Raw genomic sequence first — 19,332 nt, 5'->3', positions numbered from 1 at the left:
CAAAGGATTCTGGGTAACAGAACCTGGTCAGAGCCCCACAAGTCACCCCATCTTGGATTCCCCTAGGTCTCTAGGTTTCAGAAATGCACAGGTTTGGTAGGTTTCCCTAGGTGCCGGCTGAGCTAGAGGCCAAAATCTACAGGTAGGCACTTAGCAAAAAACACCTCTGTTTTCTTTAAAAAAATTGGATGTGTCCACGTTGCGCTTTGGGGCATTTCCGGTCGCGGGCGCTAGGCCTACCCACACAAGTGAGGTATCATTTTTATCGGGAGACTTGGGGGAACGCTGGGTGGAAGGAAATTTGTGGCTCCTCTCAGATTCCAGAACTTTCTGCCACAGAAATGTGAGGAACATGTGTTTTTTTAGCCAAATTTTGAGGTTTGCAAAGGATTCTGGGTAACAGAACCTGTTCCGAGCCCCACAAGTCACCCCATCTTGGATTCCCCTAGGTCTCTAGTTTTCAGAAATGCACACTTTTGGTAGGTTTCCCTAGGTGCCGGCTGAGCTAGAGGCCAAAATCTACAGGTAGGCACTTTGCAAAAAACACCTCTGTTTTCTTTAAAAAAATTGGATGTGTCCACGTTGCGCTTTGGGGCATTTCCTGTTGCGGGCGCTAGGCCTACCCATACAAGTGAGGTATCATTTTTATCGGGAGACTTAGGGGAACGCTGGGTGGAAGGAAATTTGTGGCTCCTCTCAAATTCCAGAACTTTCTGCCACAGAAATGTGAGGAACATGTGTTTTGTTAGCCAAATTTTGAGGTTTGCAAAGTATTCTGGTAACAGAACCGGATCCGAGCCCCACAAGTCACCCCATCTTGGATTCCCCTAGGTCTCTAGTTTTCAGAAATGCACAGGTTTGGTAGGTTTCTCTAGGTGCCGGCTGAGCTAGAGGCCAAAATCTACATGTAGGCACTTTGCAAAAAACACCTCTGTTTTCTTTAAAAAAATTGGATGTGTCCACGTTGCGCTTTGGGGTATGTCCTGTTGCGGGCGCTAGGCCTACCCACACAAGTGAGGTATCATTTTTATCGGGAAACTTGGGGGAACGCTGGGTGGAAGGGAATTTGTGGCTCCTCTCAGATTCCAGAACTTTCTGCCACAGAAATGTGAGGAACATGTGTTTTTTTAGCCAAATTTTGAGGTTTACAAAGTATTCTGGGTAACAGAACCTGGTCAGAGCCCCACAAGTCACCCCATCCTGGATTCCCCTAGGTCTCTAGTTTTTTAAAATGCACAGGTTTGGTAGGTTTCCCTAGGTGCCGGCTGAGCTAGAGGCCAAAATCTACAGGTAGGCACTTTGCAAAAAACACCTCTGTTTTCTTTAAAAAAAAATGGGATGTGTCCACGTTGCGTTTTGGGGCGTTTCCTGTCGCGGGCGCTAGGCCTACCCACACAAGTGACGTATCATTTTTATCGGGAGACTTGGGGGAACATAGATTAGCAAAACAAGTGTTATTGCCCCATGTCTTTCTCTACATTTTTTCCTTTCAAATATAGGAGAGTGTGTAAAAAAGACATCTATTTGAGAAATGCCCTGTAATTCACATGCTAGTATGGTCACCCCGGAATTCAGAGATATGCAAATAACCACTGCTCCTCAACACCTTATCTTGTGCCCTTTTTGGAAATACAAAGGTTTTCTTGATAGCTATTTTTTGCTCTTTATATTTCAGCAAATTAATTGCTGTATACCCGGTATAGAATGAAAACGCACTGCAGGGTGCAGCTCATTTATTGGCTCTGGGTACCTAGGGTTCTTGATGAACCTACAAGCCCTATATATCCCCGCAACCAGAGGAGTCCAGCAGACATAACGGTATATTGCTTTCGTTAATCTGACATTGCAGGGAAAAGTTACAGAGTAAAACGTAGAGAAAATTTGATGTTTTTTTCACCTCAATTTCAATATTTTTCTTTTTCAGTTGTTATTTTCTGTAGAAAACCCTTGTAGGATCTACACAAATGACCCCTTGCTGAATTCAGAATTTTGTCTACTTTTCAGAAATGTTTAGGTTTCTGGGATCCAGCATTGATTTCATGCCCATTTCTGTCACTAACTGGAAGGAGGCTGAAAGCACAAAAAATCGTAAAAATGGGGTATGTCCCAGTAAAATGCAAAAATTGTGTTGAAAAATTGGGTTTTCTGGTTCAAGTTTGCCTGTTCCTGAAAGGGACATTATATTTAGGCTCACATTTTAAACGTATCAAACCAAAGAAATACACCAGCTATAGTTAGAGTTATCTCACGTAACTACAACTTGTGCGCTAAGGTAACTATAACTTGCTCCTCCACCATGCACAGTTATCTGATCAATAATTTTACTGCAGATGTCACAGTGACATGGTTATCAAAGATGTCATGAGTGTGGTAATTAGCAGTGCCTGGCAAGGGCGCAAGTTATAGTTCCCTTAGATCACGAGTTATTATTACTTGAGATAACTCTAACTATAACTGGTGAATTTCTATGGTTTGATACGTTTAAAATGTGAGCCTAACTATAACATCCCGTAACCTTTGTTTTTTTCAGTGAATTTCTATGTTTTTTTTTAAAGTATAGTAATTCTTATTACTATACGTTAATCCATCTACCGCCGCGCATGGCTGAAGGGCGTGCACAGCTGGGTTAGCCTCAGGGCCTGGTCTGTAGCCAGTCCTTGTGGCCAACCCCTTTAACAATTCAACCCTGCACGGCCCTCCCTCCTCAGGCAGATATTGGCCCCCGGGACCCCATCCCCCGTGGCCCAGTGTAAATATTTACTTTTTTTGGGGGGGGCTGCAAGGTCCCCCACTGGCTGATCTCAGCCTCGGGATCCCATACCCTTGGGTCTGGCCTAAACATTTAATTTTTGGGGGGAGGCTGCAAGGGCCCCGATCACCAGGCAGATCTCACTCCGGGGACCCCATCTCCTGGAGCCTGGCCTAAACATTAAGGGGGTTATTCTAACTTTGGAGGAGGTGTTAATCCGTCCCAAAAGTGACGGAAAAGTGACAGATTTACCACCAGCCGTATTACGAGTCCATTATATCCTATGGAACTCGTAATACGGCTGGTGGTATATCCGTCACTTTACTGTCACTTTTGGGACGGATTAACACTCCTCCAAAGTTAGAATAACCCCCTAAATTTTATTGGGGGGGGGGGGCACACTGCCCCCTCCCTAGGCCGATCTTGGTCCCAGGGAACCCATCTCCGGGGCACAGCCTAATTATTTTTGGGGAAGAAGGGGGGGCCACATGGCCCCCTACCCAGGGCTGATTTCAGCCCCCAGGGCCCCATCCCCTGGCCATGTCTCCTATGTGCCCCGCAGGGCACCCAGTCTCAATGCTGGGGATTGTAGGGGGAGCCGGAAGGCTCCCACAGTCCCAGCTGGCTCCCTGCCTCCAGCGGGAGCCAGCATTGCTGTCACGGAGAGGGAGCTGATAAAGCAGTTCCCTCTCTGTGGGAGAAATGTTTCCTCTGTCTCCCTGCCTGCATCTCTATGGGCAGGCAGGCAGAGGAAACCTCCGCTCCGATGAACAGAGAGCTGTTTGACACAGCTCTACCTTAATCAGGGCAGAGTGTTTGCTGTGGCTTAGTGGTAGCTGTCAAAGCTGCCACAAAGCCATAGCAAACAGCTATGTCCTGGGGGTTGGCACCCCGGGACATATCAGGAGCTGTTCCTGGGGTGGGGTCGCAGTCCCCAGGCCCAAAAATGGCTCCTTGAGAGGGGTCACACCCCCCCCCTTCCACGAAAATAGCCCTGGGTGGTGGTGGTCCCTGGGGCCAGAGGTCCGAAACAAACCCCCTTTCTATTTTTTACAGTTTGCCCCGCACCATATTTCTGTGAAAACGCCTGGGAGGGTCATGTGGCTGTGTGTGGGAGGTGGGGGTCATGCGGCTGACCAGCATTGAATTACATTATAGCCCTGGGGAGGTGGCAGTCCCCTGATCTGCAAGTGGGCCACGTGGCCCCCCTGCATTTAATTTGACAATAGCCCTAGGGAGGTGGTGGTCCCTGGGCCTCCAGACGGGGTGCGCGGCCCTCGCATTAAATTTTATATTAGCCCTGGAGAGGTGGTGGTGTTGAAGTAAGCCTCAGCAAGGCCTACTAGTGCAAGGGGTTCACCCTTCTCTGCACAAAGTCCTCAGACCATATAGGAAGCAGTTGGCACAGAAACTGAAATAAAAGACAAAGTTTATTAAACCTCATGAGGTGGTACTACAGTTCAAACAGCACCCTTCGGTAATGTTTGAAGTAGCACACTGAACTGAGAGAGCATGGTCCTTTTATACCCACGCAGGGGCTAAAAGGAGGTGGTACAATTATAGAAGCAAGACTTACATACATGTAAGGTCATATGGAAATGCACAGTCAACAGGTAGGAAGGGCTAACAGTTTCAAGGACTAGTTGACACATAACTGTCTGTTACTGATTACTAACAGCTGCAGATCTTACTGGGCATGTGCGAAAGTGGGAGATGCTAAATATAACTTGTCACTAGACAGATTTTCAAGAGTAGTTAACAGGAAGGTAGGACAGAGCACATGGCGAGCACATGGCAGCATGTGGCAGAGAAAATGGCTGCCATGAATACAAAATGGATTCCGCGAAATGTTCACAATAGTTGCTAAATACAAGATGTCTTCTGCTAATGCTTAATCTAATCACTGCTAAACTACAACAGTGGTCCCCAGGGCTGCGGGGGAGCACATGGCCCCCCGCATAGAATTAGAATGAAGCCCCGGGGAGATGGTGGTCCCTGGGTGGCCAGGAGGGCCCCCACATTAAAATTAACAATGCCCTCTGGACTTGTCCCTCCCAGGAAGTGCAGGAGCCCGCGCTTTGTTTGTTTTAAAACAAATTGCAGCAGATTCGCAATCCCATTGCGGCAAAAATAAAAAAAGTGTTTTTTAGCTTTGGAGGTGGGGTCCCTCACCACCAGAGCTAAGGGCTCAGGGGGCCTGTACCCTGTGCCCTTTTCTTTATTTTTAACCTTTTCCTGGGACTTGGCTTCTACAAACACTTCCTTGTTGAACTGTTTCCAGCCAATCAGATGTCAGCATGAGATCGAGGGGGTCCTGAATCCTTTGTGTCCCTATACATACACATTTGTATTTTCTTTCATTTCTCTAAAACTACTGAACGGATTTACACCAAATAACAAAAAGGTCACTTTCTGGACCAAGAGCTACCTTTCTGCCAAATCTGGTGTAATCCCATCCAGTGGTTTCGGCGCTATCACTGTTCAAAATCCCTGTGGAAAAATTAATAGGGAAACTTGTTTTGGGACCCCCCCTTTTTCGCGGCCCCCGCTTGATGGATCACCCTGAAACTTTTCAGACAGCAGCTGATGTGACTGGCTAATTTGTTTGGAAAATTTTGTGAAGATTCGTCAAACGTCACCAAAGATATAGGCAAGTAAAAAAAAAAGATTTTTCTATAGAAACTAGGTCCTAACTATAACTACCTAGTGGCGAGCGCAACTAGGTAATATATATATATATATATATATATATATATATATATATATATATATAGCAACAGCAACCAACAAGTACATCCAGGTACAACCTCATCTTCAACTGATCTCCCCTCGCAATACCAGAATTCCCGATGTCACACACATTGAGAATTCTGAGATGGTCAGCAGACCAAGACTTAACACTTACAAGTGTCAGAATTCTTTCTGATTCATACTCATTCCTTTTTTTGATGAATTTCCTCTGTTTCCTTAATTGAATGTAATTTCTTTGTTTCATCAGACGTTCTTATATTTTGGTTATACTTTCAATAATTACAATCTACTCAGATTCCATCTTGAGTTCCTCCATCAACTCTTTTATTTTTGGTGTTAGTTCCACATGCTCTTACCAGGAATATTTGATGAGGATAATTAACATTCCTTTTGAACATTGAAAATAATTCTCGGGTCCTTCATCAATACATTTAGGATTGGGATTATGGAACGTTGGAATATATCCAACTTCCAGAAACTTTTGGAGAGAAGTGGCTTTCCTCCATGTACCTATTTTCCGGTATTTTTCAAAAAGTGACAATCTCTGTATCTCATTGAAGTTTGTAGTGCTTGGAAAATGATCACCAAATGTACATTTGATGTGGTGGCTGTATCATCAAACAATGAGTCAGCTGCCTATTTACGATCTCTTATCAAGTCGTCCCCCATGGTGGCCTACAATTATTCAGTGTGAATACAAACCTGAACCGTATGCCCATGTGAGCAGTGATCACCTACTGTCATCTATCAGCCGCTCCAATTCTGGACACTGAAAGCAGCCACAAGCATAAAGTGGGGGAAATGAACCCATCCTATTGCCAGATCATTTGTGGTGAAAAACAGTATTTTTCGACTATCTTTCATTGTTTCACAACCTTCCTTTCCTATTGCTCTGTCATGGTTTGTGCTGCCATTTCACACTTTAGCATTCAAGTCTCCCATCACAAACTTCACGTCATGGTTTGGCATGGGTTGAAGCTCAGCTTGCATCTGGTGATAGACTATATCCTTGACTGCTTCATCTGCATCATTTTCTGGAGCATAGCACTGTTAAATGGTGGTGGTATTAAACCCGGCTGTCATAAGTCTGCTGTTGACTGGTTTCCACTCAATTAAGACATTTTTCTGTCCCCTTGCTCAAGATGATGCTTAATCGTTGGTCATGCTAGTCATCGTCCCTTTCTGAGTACAGTACTGTCTCTCCTCTTGTGGCTTTCACCCTGCCAGATCTTATCCTCCTACTTCCACTGACTCCCAGAATGTGTAGGTTGTAGCACTTTAATATCGTTTGAGCCAGCTTTCCTGTATCATACATGGCCCTTACTTACAGAATCCAATTCTGGTCTTGGCACTCAGAACTACAGTCATCTTGACAGTAGTATCCTTGCGGTTTGACTACTGTCAATCACACATGTCTCATGCAAAGACTCCAGAAGTGTCTTATGGCCAGAAGATTTAGTAGTTCTTGCTGCTATTTCTGTAATACATGCTTTTTACGGGACAAGGTTGTTGGCTTTGTACTCAAGCCCCAACCTGGAGCACAAGAGTATAGCATTTCGTCTGGTCTGTACTCTTTGACCTGTCTGGCCTGAGCAACCCTGCCTGGATAGCTCTCCAGGTTACTGAGATACTCAAGCCCTTCAACCACACCAAGGTGGCGATCCTCCAAGGAAGCTCCCCAAAAATAACTTTGTTTATTCTCTAATTGCCTTGGGAAGCAGCACAAGAGATGGTCATTTGTTTCACATGTTGATTGGAAGAATATATGATGGAACAACTACTGCCTAAACAACGACGATCTAAATAACTACTGCAGAACCACAACAAAACCGAAACAACAACTTTTATTACAATGACGTCTCCACAACAACAAAATCATCTCAAAAAAGTAAAATACCTAAACAACGATATCAACTACAACTAACACTGGAACCCTGAAAATATACATCAAAACGAACTATGAAGATTTTAAAAAACACTGTCTAAACTAAAATTAAACTTATAAAAATTATATAAATTTCTAAACTAACAATGATACCTTCATTTACAGAAAAAAACGCATTTTTAAACAAAAACATTAAACAGACTACATTAAAAAAAAACTTCATAAACACAGAGTCCTACAACACTGTTTACAACCCCCACAAAGTATTTTTTTCTACCCAAACAACACCGAGCAGAACGGGAAACCAATCAAAATTAAACAAACAATAATCTCAAAATAATAAACATACGTGCAACTATATCAAAATATACAATAAAACAAATGTCGAAAATAGGTTCTATCTTAATTTTAATTTAACACTTCGAACAGGTATATAAACACAAATGCAGCTGTCCACCATTTTAAATTCGGTATTACAGAGAACACCATACAGAGAAGACATGTGTATGAGAACGAAGATACCGCGATAAAAAAATAATCTAAGAGCGCCATCTACTGTATTTAACAGGTAAATTATTATTTGAAAATACCCCAAAAATTAATTAATTAACAAAACACGACCCAGAATACGAAATAATAAATCAAAATATATGTCTTTAAAATTTCAGAGATGCACTACAGAATACTGACCAAGAAACGCAGAAAATCGTTTAAAAACCAAAGGTAATTTCCACATTTTTTCCAGAAACAAATTAACACAACTATAGAAAATAATTAAAAAATATTAATATGTTTTCACCAAAAAAACAACACAATTAAATTCACCTATAAACAGAAAAAACTAACTTAACCCTACCCAAAAAAATAAACATTACATACTACCTAGCATAAAATAGAGCATTATAAGGAAAACATTAAAAAAATATATATACATTTATACTGTGTTCAAACATAAAAACATACAGTAAACTTAAATTACTACACTCTTCTACATTTCTTTACATATACCAAATACAGACAAAAGTAGTAGAAAACCACTTCAAAATACCTTCCTCCCAAAACATGTAAAATTCTCTATTCACTCATGCTTTCCTCCACAAAAATATTAGAAGCCTGCCATTGACAAACATTTCAAAATATGTTACATAAAACTAATAAAATCCTCTTTCTGCTTTCCTGTCTCATAATCTTATTTTCCTCCTTAATTTTGCCAACCAGGAATTATCTGTAATCAAACTTAACAACTACACACCCACTTGATCCATTTTCCTACAACTACCTAACCATCCCTCTTTCTCTAAGTACCCTATTTCAAATATACTAATAAAAGGGATTGTAGATAGCTTCACCTAAACCCTTTATCAAACCTAAACAGAATCTAAAAATACTTGTCACTTACCTCATCTGTCCATCTTTTAGAACACTACACAACTATCCCCTCAAGCTGCTCATTATAAAAACATGTTTCCTTATAGATACAAAAAAATACAGTATTTTAGCAGTACTAAATATATAAAAATAAAGAACAGCACAAAAAATTCCATACATGCATAATACATCTTCAGAAAACTTAACTCAAAGCTATCGCAAAATACCAATTTACAAACAAAAATACTATAGCTACCTCACACAAACAAAACATCAAATCAAGTGGAAAGTAAAAAACACCTACACAATGACTTTTAAATATATGCTAATCAGTGATTCTCAAACACAAATACAGGACACTACCTCCAATAAACCTTTCCTACATCAAAACAGTTTAAAACTAACTAAACTATAAACATAAATGACTAAAGAGAATAATAATATTTTTTTTTCAGATTCATCAAAAAAGCACAACAACAGAAGATCATCAACAACGCAAAGACCACTATCTTCAAAACCAAATAAAAAAATCACCTAACCAGTAAGTATAAAAAAAATACTATAACCACTCCACCACCTATTAACCTAAATACAAAACCTGCATAACAACTAAAAGAAACTACTAAATTAAATCCACAGCGAATTAAACTAACTCACGTACCACACATAAATAAAAAATAAAATCACTACTAATAATCCAATAGATACTTACCAAAAAAGCAGCAAAAGAAAACAGTATATAACAGCACAATTACTAATCCTCCACCAGAAATTACTTACTTTCTAACAGGTGCTGGATAACCAAAATAGCCAAACAAATAAACCATCTCCATAGAATACTTACCTCAAACCAGGAAATAAACACCCATTAAAAACCAAATTAACTATTCTAACACCATCAAATAATTATATACTAATTAATTACTTACTAACTTTTTTTCCCTCTTTTTCTATTATTTACAGACTCTCAAAAAATGGCATCACAAGGTATAGTAAGTTATGTGACATCACGCACAGGACACCAACTCCTTAAATTCGAAGGCTATCTTTATTGCAGAGATAGAATTCAGCAAAACAGAGATCATTGGAGGTGTGTACAATACTTCTCTTCAAATTGAAGAGGCAGAGCAGCAACTCTAGAAAATACCGTTGTTAGAACAACAGAACATAACCACTCTGCCTCTGCATTGGAAATAGAAGTAGGAGAAAATATACGACAGAAATAAAACAGTTGGCACACACCTCCAATGAATCCTGCGGACAGGTGCTAAGGGCAGTAGCGCAATCAATTCCTGAACAGGTTGCAGGTAGCATGCCTACAATACAAAACCTTAGACGAATGTACCCATGAGAAAAACGAGCACATTACCCCCAACATGTAACACCACAATCCTATACAGATATAAACATCGCACCAGAACTAAAACTTACCTTTTTCGAATGAAGAATTCCTAATATACGACAATGAAAACAGTCAAAAAATAATTTTAATCTTTAGTACAAACAGCAACTTACTAATACTACAAAATAGTGAAATTTGGATGATGGACGAAACATTTAAATAAAAACCACATCCATTCAACCAAATTTACAGTATACATGCTACAAAATATAACACCACAATCCCCCTAGTATATGCATTACTACCTGACAAAAAATTCTCTACCTACAATAAATTATTAACAGTAATCAGAACCAAAACAATAAATAGAAATATACCTAGAAAAGTTAATTTTACTGTGAACTTGCAATGATAAACACAATAATAAAAATATATCCTGAAACACAAATACAAGAATGTTCTTTTCACTTTTCACAAGCCTTTTGGTGTTGAATACAAAAATACTCCTTAAGTACAGATTATTTTTCTGACTGCATACTCCAAGAATACTAACAGCATTATGCTTTGTACCACCTGATAAAGTAGATCAATATTACACAACAATCACAGAATCTAACTATTACACAAAAAATGAAGACAAATTGTCACCCTTACTAAATTATTTCGAAGAAACATGGATAGGACACCTAAACAGATCAGGCCACAGAAGAAAACCAAGAAATCCTATACAGTGGTGGAACTGCTACATGACCTGTTTAGAAGGTGGAACAAAAACGAATAATGCCATTGAAGGATGGCACAACTCCTTCAACAAAGCAATAGGAAAACCCCACCCAAACCTATATAATTTACTGGAAATTTTGAAAAAGGAACAAAGTTTCCAAGAAATGAGGCTTGCTCAATCACTATCAGGTAGCCTAAACCCACACACAACCCAAAAAAGCAAACAAATGTCAGAAAAGATACTGGCAAAAATACACAAAATTCCCTTTAATGGTACCTTCAGACTACCTAGACAGTCTAGCATATATACTAACTTACTAACAACAACAAACAAACTCAGCATTACTTGCCAGTTTGCAAAACACCATTACTCAAATCAAAAATAATTGAAAATCTTTAATACCAAAATAATCCCAAAACACAAAAGCTCCTACCTTAAGGTGTTTTCTTGTCTTAATGTAATAATAAGACCATTTCTGCATCTCTCCCTGTAGAAATATTGATCTTCTTTCAAATAAATAATTCATTTTAACCTGCAGAGAAGAAAAATAATAAATCAATAACCCAAAAAATTACCATTCATAATACAAATATATGATAACAAATAAACATATGTACCCAATAACAAATGTAATAAAAAAATTATAATAAACTTTTTATCCAATTATAAAGTAGGTGAAGCACAATATTCCATATAATCCATGAAAAAAACATTTCTTCCCTAAAAAATCAAAGAACCATAAATAACATACTAAATATATATACTAATTTATTTTAAAAAATACAGCATAAACACAAGAAAACGAAATAAAAAAGTAAACAAAATCAAAAATAAACAAATACAAATAACAGTAATATATGCTAAATAACAATTATTACCAAAAAAACACCACTAACTCCGTCTGTTACCGATACACAACATAAATTAGCATCACAATTTTTTAACATTCACATTACAAATATTAGTAAACAAAAAATTGCTAAACATCTTTATAAAGAACACGGCAATTGATAACTAACCTGTACAGGAAAAAAAAACATTAAAATTATCCACTGACGCCACTTCGAAACGCTACTCCCTAACTTAAAAATACCTCCGATACCTATCTCTGTAAAAAAAATATCCTAAAACATATATGAAAAATAATTTGAACTTACCCGAGCAAGGTGTCCTCTTCCATCCACTCTTGACCGCGACGCTCCCCGGAGTGAAGAAACAAACGTACGACCTACGTAAACAGAGGAAACCACTAAAAATAGAAAACTGACTATTGCTTCCATAGGAAATAATGGAATAAATAGAATAATACCACTAAAAAGGTCAAAAAATAGAAATAATTTCTGTAAACATTTCTAAAACTAAGTACAAATTAATTTATATTTAAAAATAACTTTCTGTATTTTTTAAACATTTTTTTTTAAATAAACATTTTCAAAAGTTTTGATTATGTGTTTTTATTTGTAAAAAAATGTATTTGCATGTAAAAAAAAAAAAAAAAATGGTGCTAATTTTTTTTAACCATAACACAATAACACATCAATAAAAAGACCTAAGATATCTTCTCTAACTATATTTTAAGAAATAATTAAGTGTAAAAAACACATACATTTTGCTTTCAAAAATATTATAAATTGCTAATTAATAAAAAAAAAAAATCTAACATATTATACACATATATAAATATAGATATTACCCAAGAAAAATATAATTTCCAGTGCAAAATATTTTTAATAATTAAATATAAAAATATTTTACACCAATTACAACATATTTAAACAATAAAAAATAAAGAATAGTACAAATTAAATAAATAAAAAAATAACTGAATAACAATTTTAAATACATTTTACATATTAACTAAACTATTAATAATTTCAACATTACAATAATAGAAAATTAAATAAATTAAAAAAACAAACAAATATATTTAATTAAAATACACAAAAAATAAAAAAGATAAAATTATAAAAAACAACACAAATATTACTTATAAAGCTTAAATATAAATTACATTTTCCACCCATAAAAACAAATACCATATAGCTTATCCCATTTACCATGAAATATTTTAGAAACAGATAATAAACCAAAAAACATAACATATTTTTGGAAATTAATACAAAACCTTCAACACAAATCACTACTCAAAAGTCCTAAATCCCATGTATTCCAAACCAAAAATCAAAGCATGTTTTTCGTTTTTTTTTTTTAAACTATAACAAACAATTAAAAATAATACCCGAGTACTACTACTCTTCCTCTCCCTTAAGGTTTGCATCCCAAACATCCAAACCCTTACTCCACAGAATATTTTTTTATATATAAAAAAAAAATACAAAACATTCAACTAAATACCCAAGTATTAATACACTTTCTCACCCACAAACCCTCTATCCCATATGTCCCAATCCTTAGCCCAATACACATTAATACACTTCCACACCCACAACCCTTAAATTCCATATATCCCACCACTAACTCTACAACAACATTTACTCCTTTAATCACCCAAAAATAATAATAAAAATAATAAAAATAATACCCAAGTATTTTAATTAAGACCTAGGTATCAATACACTTCCCCACCCATAACCCCTCTATCCCATACATCTTACTCCTTAGCCAAATACACATTAATATACTCCCCCACCGACAACCCCTAAATCCCATATATCCCGCCACTAATTCTACAACAACAATTCATCCTTTAATCAAGCAAAAATAATAATAAAAATAATACTCAAGTATTCTAATTAATACCTAGGTATTAAGACACTTACCCACCCATAACCCCTCTATCCCATACATCCCGTTCCTCAACCCAATACACATTAATACACTCCCCCACCCACAACTCCTGAAAACCCAAATATCCCACCACTAATTCTAGACCAACATTTAATCCCGTAATCCACAAAAAACAATAAAAATAATAATACAAATAATAGCCAATTAACCCCTCTGGTGCCTTGAACGAGGTCACCTCGTCCTACACCAGGGAACTGGGGGGAGCGCTAGCGCTCCCCCCATGTGCACCCCACCCACCCCCCCAAGGCAGGGATGGAAGGGGAAGCCCTTCCCCTTCCACCCCCGACCCCCCCCCGGCAATCTGATGACGTCAGCGCGCGCACAGCGCGCCAACGTCATCAAGAATTGCCGGGACGCATTGGAAGCCATTTGCTTCCAGCACATCGAGGGAAGAGGACTTCTCCTGGTAAGTCCTTCCCTTTTTGGGGGTTTGGGGGGGGGGGAAACAGACACGGGGGAAAGGAAAGGGTTTTTCCTTTCCCCCTGTGCCTGTTTTCACTGGATTCCTGCTCCACACCAGGGATTTTTGGGGGTATGTTTATTTTGGGGGTGACCCCTTGGGCAAGGGTCACCCCCCTAGGGGGCTATTTTATTTAGTATTTTGCCCCCCCCCCCCCTCCTGGGAGCAGATCGCCGATTTTTCGGCCGATCTGCCCCCGGGGGGTGCAAAATCCACTAGACACCAGGGATTTTGTTTTGATGGTTTATTTTGGGGGCGACCCCTTGGGCAAGTGTCGCCCCCCTGGGGGGCTATTTCTTTTTTCTGTTTCGGCCCCCCCAAGGGCAGATCAGCCATGTTTTTGGACGATCTGGCCCCCAGGGGGGTCAAAGCACACTAGGCGCCAGGGATTGTGTGGTGTGTGTTTGGAGGCACCCCTTGGGCAAGGGTCGCCCCCCCCAAAGTGGGGAAAGTTCATATTGGCCATCTCTGCCCCCTTTGGGGGCAGATGGGCATATTTTTGTAGGCCCATCTGCCCCCAAGGAGGGCAGAAACCACCAATACGCCAGGGATTTTTTTTCCCCCCTTTTTTTGTTTTGTGCTGGGGGTGCCCCCTTTGGGAAGGGTCGCCCCCTAAAGGGGGCTCAGAGCTGTTGCCCATTTCTGCCCTCCTTGGGGGCAGATCGGCCAATTTCTTTTACACCCATCTGCCCCCATGGGGGGCAGAATCCACTTAGATACCAGGGACAATTTCTAAGTTCTTGGTGGTGGGGTGTTTGTCAACTGGCGAAGTATTTGTATTTGTGATTATAACAATTTATTTCTTCTTTTTCTTCTAGTTCAACGCTTTTGCTTCCTTTGCTGTGGATCCTTGCGGTTTTGGCAGTAGTTGTCCTGCAGTTTGCATAGTTGCATGTTTTAGGTAAGTGAAAGCAATTTACTCCAAAGGAGTATTGTTGACATGCATGAATGACATGTTTGTAGGTGGTGTACTAAATGCAGTATTTTGTGTGAAATTGTCCTTAGATTTGAGCACAATGATATTTGTGTTGTCATATGTCTAATTTGCTTTTTTCTTTTTAGTGGGATATCATTGGTGATTGCTGTCTGTGCAGAGTAGTTGCTTGGTGAGTAGCTTTTTCAGGCAAGTGAGTGGTATAGTTTTTTAGTACATAACTCTTTGTGTGATAAAGCTACACTCTGTTTATAACTTATTTTAGTGCTAGTTGTTGTTGGCAATCCATTTGTTGTTAGTGGGGATCATGGCTAGCCGCAGAGTGACCACTCAGCAGGTTGTTGGCATGCTCTTTGAGTCGTCTTCAGATCATGATTACGAGACTGACTCTGCATCTGAGGCAGAGGAGGAAGTGGGAGATTCTGGCAGTAAGTTTTCTGTCCGAGAATATTCTTCTGATGAGGAAGCTACTCTCAGTGCAGATGAAGGGCCTGTTGTAGAGGAGGACATTGATGTGCCAAGAGTGCAGCAGCCTGGCGCTGAAGGGTTTCCCATTAGACGCCCTGACACCTGGATTGCCCCAAACATGGTGCAGCCAGAGTTACCTGCATTTACTGGTCTCCCAGGGTGTAGAGTCAATACGGAAAACTTTTTGCCTGTCCATTTCTTTCACTTGTTTATGGACGATGTATTTTTGGAAGAGATTGTGGGGCAGACTAATTTGTATGCAGAGCAATATTTGAGGGACAACGCTGCCAGACTTAAGCCTCAGTCTAGAGCTACTCAGTGGGTTCCCACACATCTGGAAGAGATGAAAAAGTTTTTAGGTTTGACTTTTTTGATGGGGTTGATCAGGAAGCCGTCACTGGCTTCTTATTGGTCTACTAGTCCCTTGATGGCAACGGCCATATTTCTTGCAACTATGACACGTAATTGCTATTTGCTTCTTCTTTGTATGCTGCATTTTATAGACAATGCTTTAGCCTTGCCACAAGATCACCCTGATTGTGACCGTCTTTTTAAGATTAGGCCTGTCCTTGATCATTTTGTAGATCGTTTTTCAGAGGTCTATGTTCCAGGCAAAGAGATAAGTGTGGACGAGTCTTTGGTCCTTGTCAAGGGGCGTTTAGTTTTTAAGCAGTACATTCCTAGTAAGAGGGCACGGTATGGGATTAAATTGTATATGCTGTCAGAAAGCAGTACAGGATATGTGTATAATTTCCTGGTCTACACTGGTAGGGATCCCAGTATTGACCCTCCGGGTTGTCCGGCCACTTTTGGAGTTAGCGAAAAAATTGTGTGGGAACTTTGTAGACGACTGTTTAACAAAGGTCACTATTTGTACGTAGATAATTTCTACACTGGAGTGCAGTTGTTCAAGGAGTTGTTTAGAGTGGACACTGTTGCATGTGGCACAATCCGTTCTAACCGGAAAGGCTATCCAAGGGAGCTTGTCCGTGAAAAACTTGAGAGGGGACAGTGCAGTGCCTTGCGGAATAATGAACTGCTAGCTCTGAAATTTTCAGACAGGAGGGATGTGTACATGCTGTCTACCATCCATGATGAGAGTACTTCCCCTGTGACTGTTTGGGGTCAGGTTGCGGAAGTGCGCAAACCTGCGTGAAATTTTGGACTACAATAGGCACATGGGTGGTGTTGATAGAGTAGATCAGAGGTTGGAACCTTACACTGCTCTTCTTAAGTCTTACGTGTGGTATAAAAAGTTGGCCCTACATTTATTTCATTTGGCAACTTTTAATGCTTTTATTGTATTCAAGGATTGTTCACCTAAGTCAAGGATGACATTTATTAAAACATTTCAGGAGTCAGTGATAGAAAGCCTTATTGTGGTGGAACAGGCAAGAGTTCCTAGAGTAGAAGTGGTGGAGGATGTGGCTAGATTGAAAGATCAGCACTTTCCAGATCACATTCCTCCCACTCCCAAAAAAGACTTGCCCACAAAGAAATGTAGAGTATGTACCCGGAGATTAATCCGGAGGGAGAGCCGGATGTACTGCCCCGAATGCCCTTCAAAGCCTGGGCTGTGTGTGCCCAGCTGTTTTAGAAGTTACCACACAAGGAAAAACTTTTGGGAAATACCGTGAGCGTAAACTGTCTGTTTTATATTTTCATATGTTGAGTTTCACGGTTGGCATCACTGTCATGTATTTAGTTAGAGCTTTTGTGTTTGTAGTTTTGTACTTATTTTATAATTAGTTAGTGGTTTCTTTGTTGTTTATAAACAAAAAAAAAGTGATGGCGGTGTGCGTGGGGTGGCGCTTGGCTGGCGATGTGGGTGGGGTGGCGCTTGGCTAGCGGTGTGGGTGGGGTGGCGCTTGGCTGGCGGTGTGCGTGGGGTGGCGCTTGGCTGGCGGTGTGCTTGGGGTGGCGCTTGGCTGGCGGTGTGGGTGGGGTGGCGCTTGGCTGGCAGTGTGCTTGGGGTGGCGCTTGGCAAGCGGTGCCAGCCAAACGCCAGTCCACACACTCATCAGCTGGTGTGATTGCTGTATAAGGCATGTGGGTGTATGAAAGTGATGGGCCCTTGACTGGCGCTGTCTGTCAATGCGAGTGTTGTAATGTGCTGGGCCCGTGGCTGGCGGCGTGAATGGTCTTGTGCATGTCATGTATGAAAGGTGTGTGAATGGACTGTAAAGCGGTTGGTGCCTTGCCGTGGCTTTATAGCTCACGAGCTATGAGTCATTGGTTCAGTTTTTTGACCTTTCAGTTATTACCAGTGCATTTCACTTTTGTGAAATCTCTTGTTAATAAAATTTTATCTACTGAACCATCACTCACCCTCGTGCCAAATCCAACCAGTATGTGTGGTACAAATGACAAAACCTGCTCCGCTGTAATTAGGCGTCGCAGCACACTTGAGACACGCTAGGTGTCTCAGGTGGGACTCCGATGATGAAGCATGCCACCAACTTGGTTGGTGGGTGAGGGGTCTTTTTCACATAACCTAAGTGCGTTTCTTTTCACAATTTTAGTGTTTGGCACATCACAGACGTATGTGGACACATCAAAATGATATATTACAAAACTACCTGTGTTTGGGGGGGAGGGGCCACCTATGTTTTTGGTCCTGGGTGCGGCCTTCATTGAGGGAAACCTACCAAACCCGGACATTTTTTAAAACTAGACACCTCAAGGAGTGCAGGGAGATGTGGCTTGCGTGGATCCCCAACATTTTCTTACCCAGACGCCTCTTCAAACCTCAAAATGTGCTTAAATAAGCATATTTTCCGGACTTTCGTTTGTACGATCACCGCTCCAGCACAAAATTCCTACTCCCCAGCATTCCCCTCAGTCTCCCAAGTAAAATGACACCTCACTTGTGTGGGTCCCCAAAGCAGAGTCAGCCTAAAGATGTATTAAAGAAGAATATGTCCTTATCAACTCGCTGTGCTATCCCCTCTATCTCTACAAGTTTTTGGCCTTATTCTGTTGCAGGCACCAGGCCCACCTACGCAAGTGAGGTAGGTTTCCCTAGGTGCTGGCTGAGCTAGAGGCCGAAATCTACAGGTAGGCACTTTGCAAAAAACACCTCTGTTTTCTTTAAAAAAAAATTGATGTGTGCACGTTGCGTTTTGGGGCATTTCCTGTTGCGGGCCCTAGTCCTACCCACACAAGTGAGGTATCATTTTTATCGGGAGACTTGGGGAAAGGCTGGGTGGGAGGAAATTTGTGGCTCCTCTCTGATTCCAGAACTTTCTGTCACCAAAATATGAGGAAAATGTGTGTTTTTAGCCAAATTTTGAGGTTTGCAAAGGATTCTGGGTAACAGAACCTGGTCAGAGCCCCACAAGTCACCCCATCTTGGATTCTCCTAGGTCTCTAGTTTTCAAAAATGCACAGGTTTGGTAGGTTTCCCTAGGTTCCGGCTGAGCTAGAGGCCAAAATCTACAGGTAGGCACTTTGCAAAAAACACCTCTGTTTTCTGTCAAAAATTGTGATGTGTCCACGTTGCGTTTTGGGGCATTTCCGGTTGCGGGCGCTAGGCCTACCCACACAAGTGAGGTATCATTTTGATCGGGAGACTTGGGGGAACATAGATTAGCAAAACAAGTGTTATTGCCCCTTGTCTTTCTCTACATTTTTTCCTTCGAAATATAAGAGTGTGTAAAAAAGACATCTATTTGAGAAATGCCCTGTAATTCACATGCTAGTATGGTCACCCCGGAATTCAGAGATGTGCAAATAACCACTGCTACTCAACACCTTATCTTGTGCTAATTTTGGAAATACAAAGGTTTTTCTTGATAGCTATTTTTCACTCTTTATATTTCAGCAAATTAATTGCTGTATACC

At 40.4% G+C, this 19,332-nt stretch overlaps 1 long non-coding RNA gene across 1 annotated transcript in view; it reads right to left on the bottom strand.

Annotated features, from left to right (window-relative positions):
* Positions 1–11,246: 11,246 nt before the first annotated feature.
* LOC138259162 (uncharacterized) overlaps positions 11,247–19,332 on the bottom strand; it is a 29,286-nt gene continuing 21,200 nt past the window's right edge. The window contains exons 3-4 of the long non-coding RNA XR_011198653.1: positions 11,977–12,047; positions 11,247–11,351 (exon numbers count right to left, since the gene is read on the bottom strand). This is a non-coding gene — a long non-coding RNA (uncharacterized lncRNA). The remainder of the gene's footprint in view (positions 11,352–11,976; positions 12,048–19,332) is intronic.

The sequence above is a fragment of the Pleurodeles waltl genome, chromosome 9 (genome assembly GCF_031143425.1).
Source record: "Pleurodeles waltl isolate 20211129_DDA chromosome 9, aPleWal1.hap1.20221129, whole genome shotgun sequence".
Lineage (NCBI taxonomy): Eukaryota > Metazoa > Chordata > Amphibia > Caudata > Salamandridae > Pleurodeles > Pleurodeles waltl.
The sequence above is the reverse complement of the archived record's forward strand: the minus strand, read 5'-3'. Positions and strand labels throughout refer to the sequence as shown.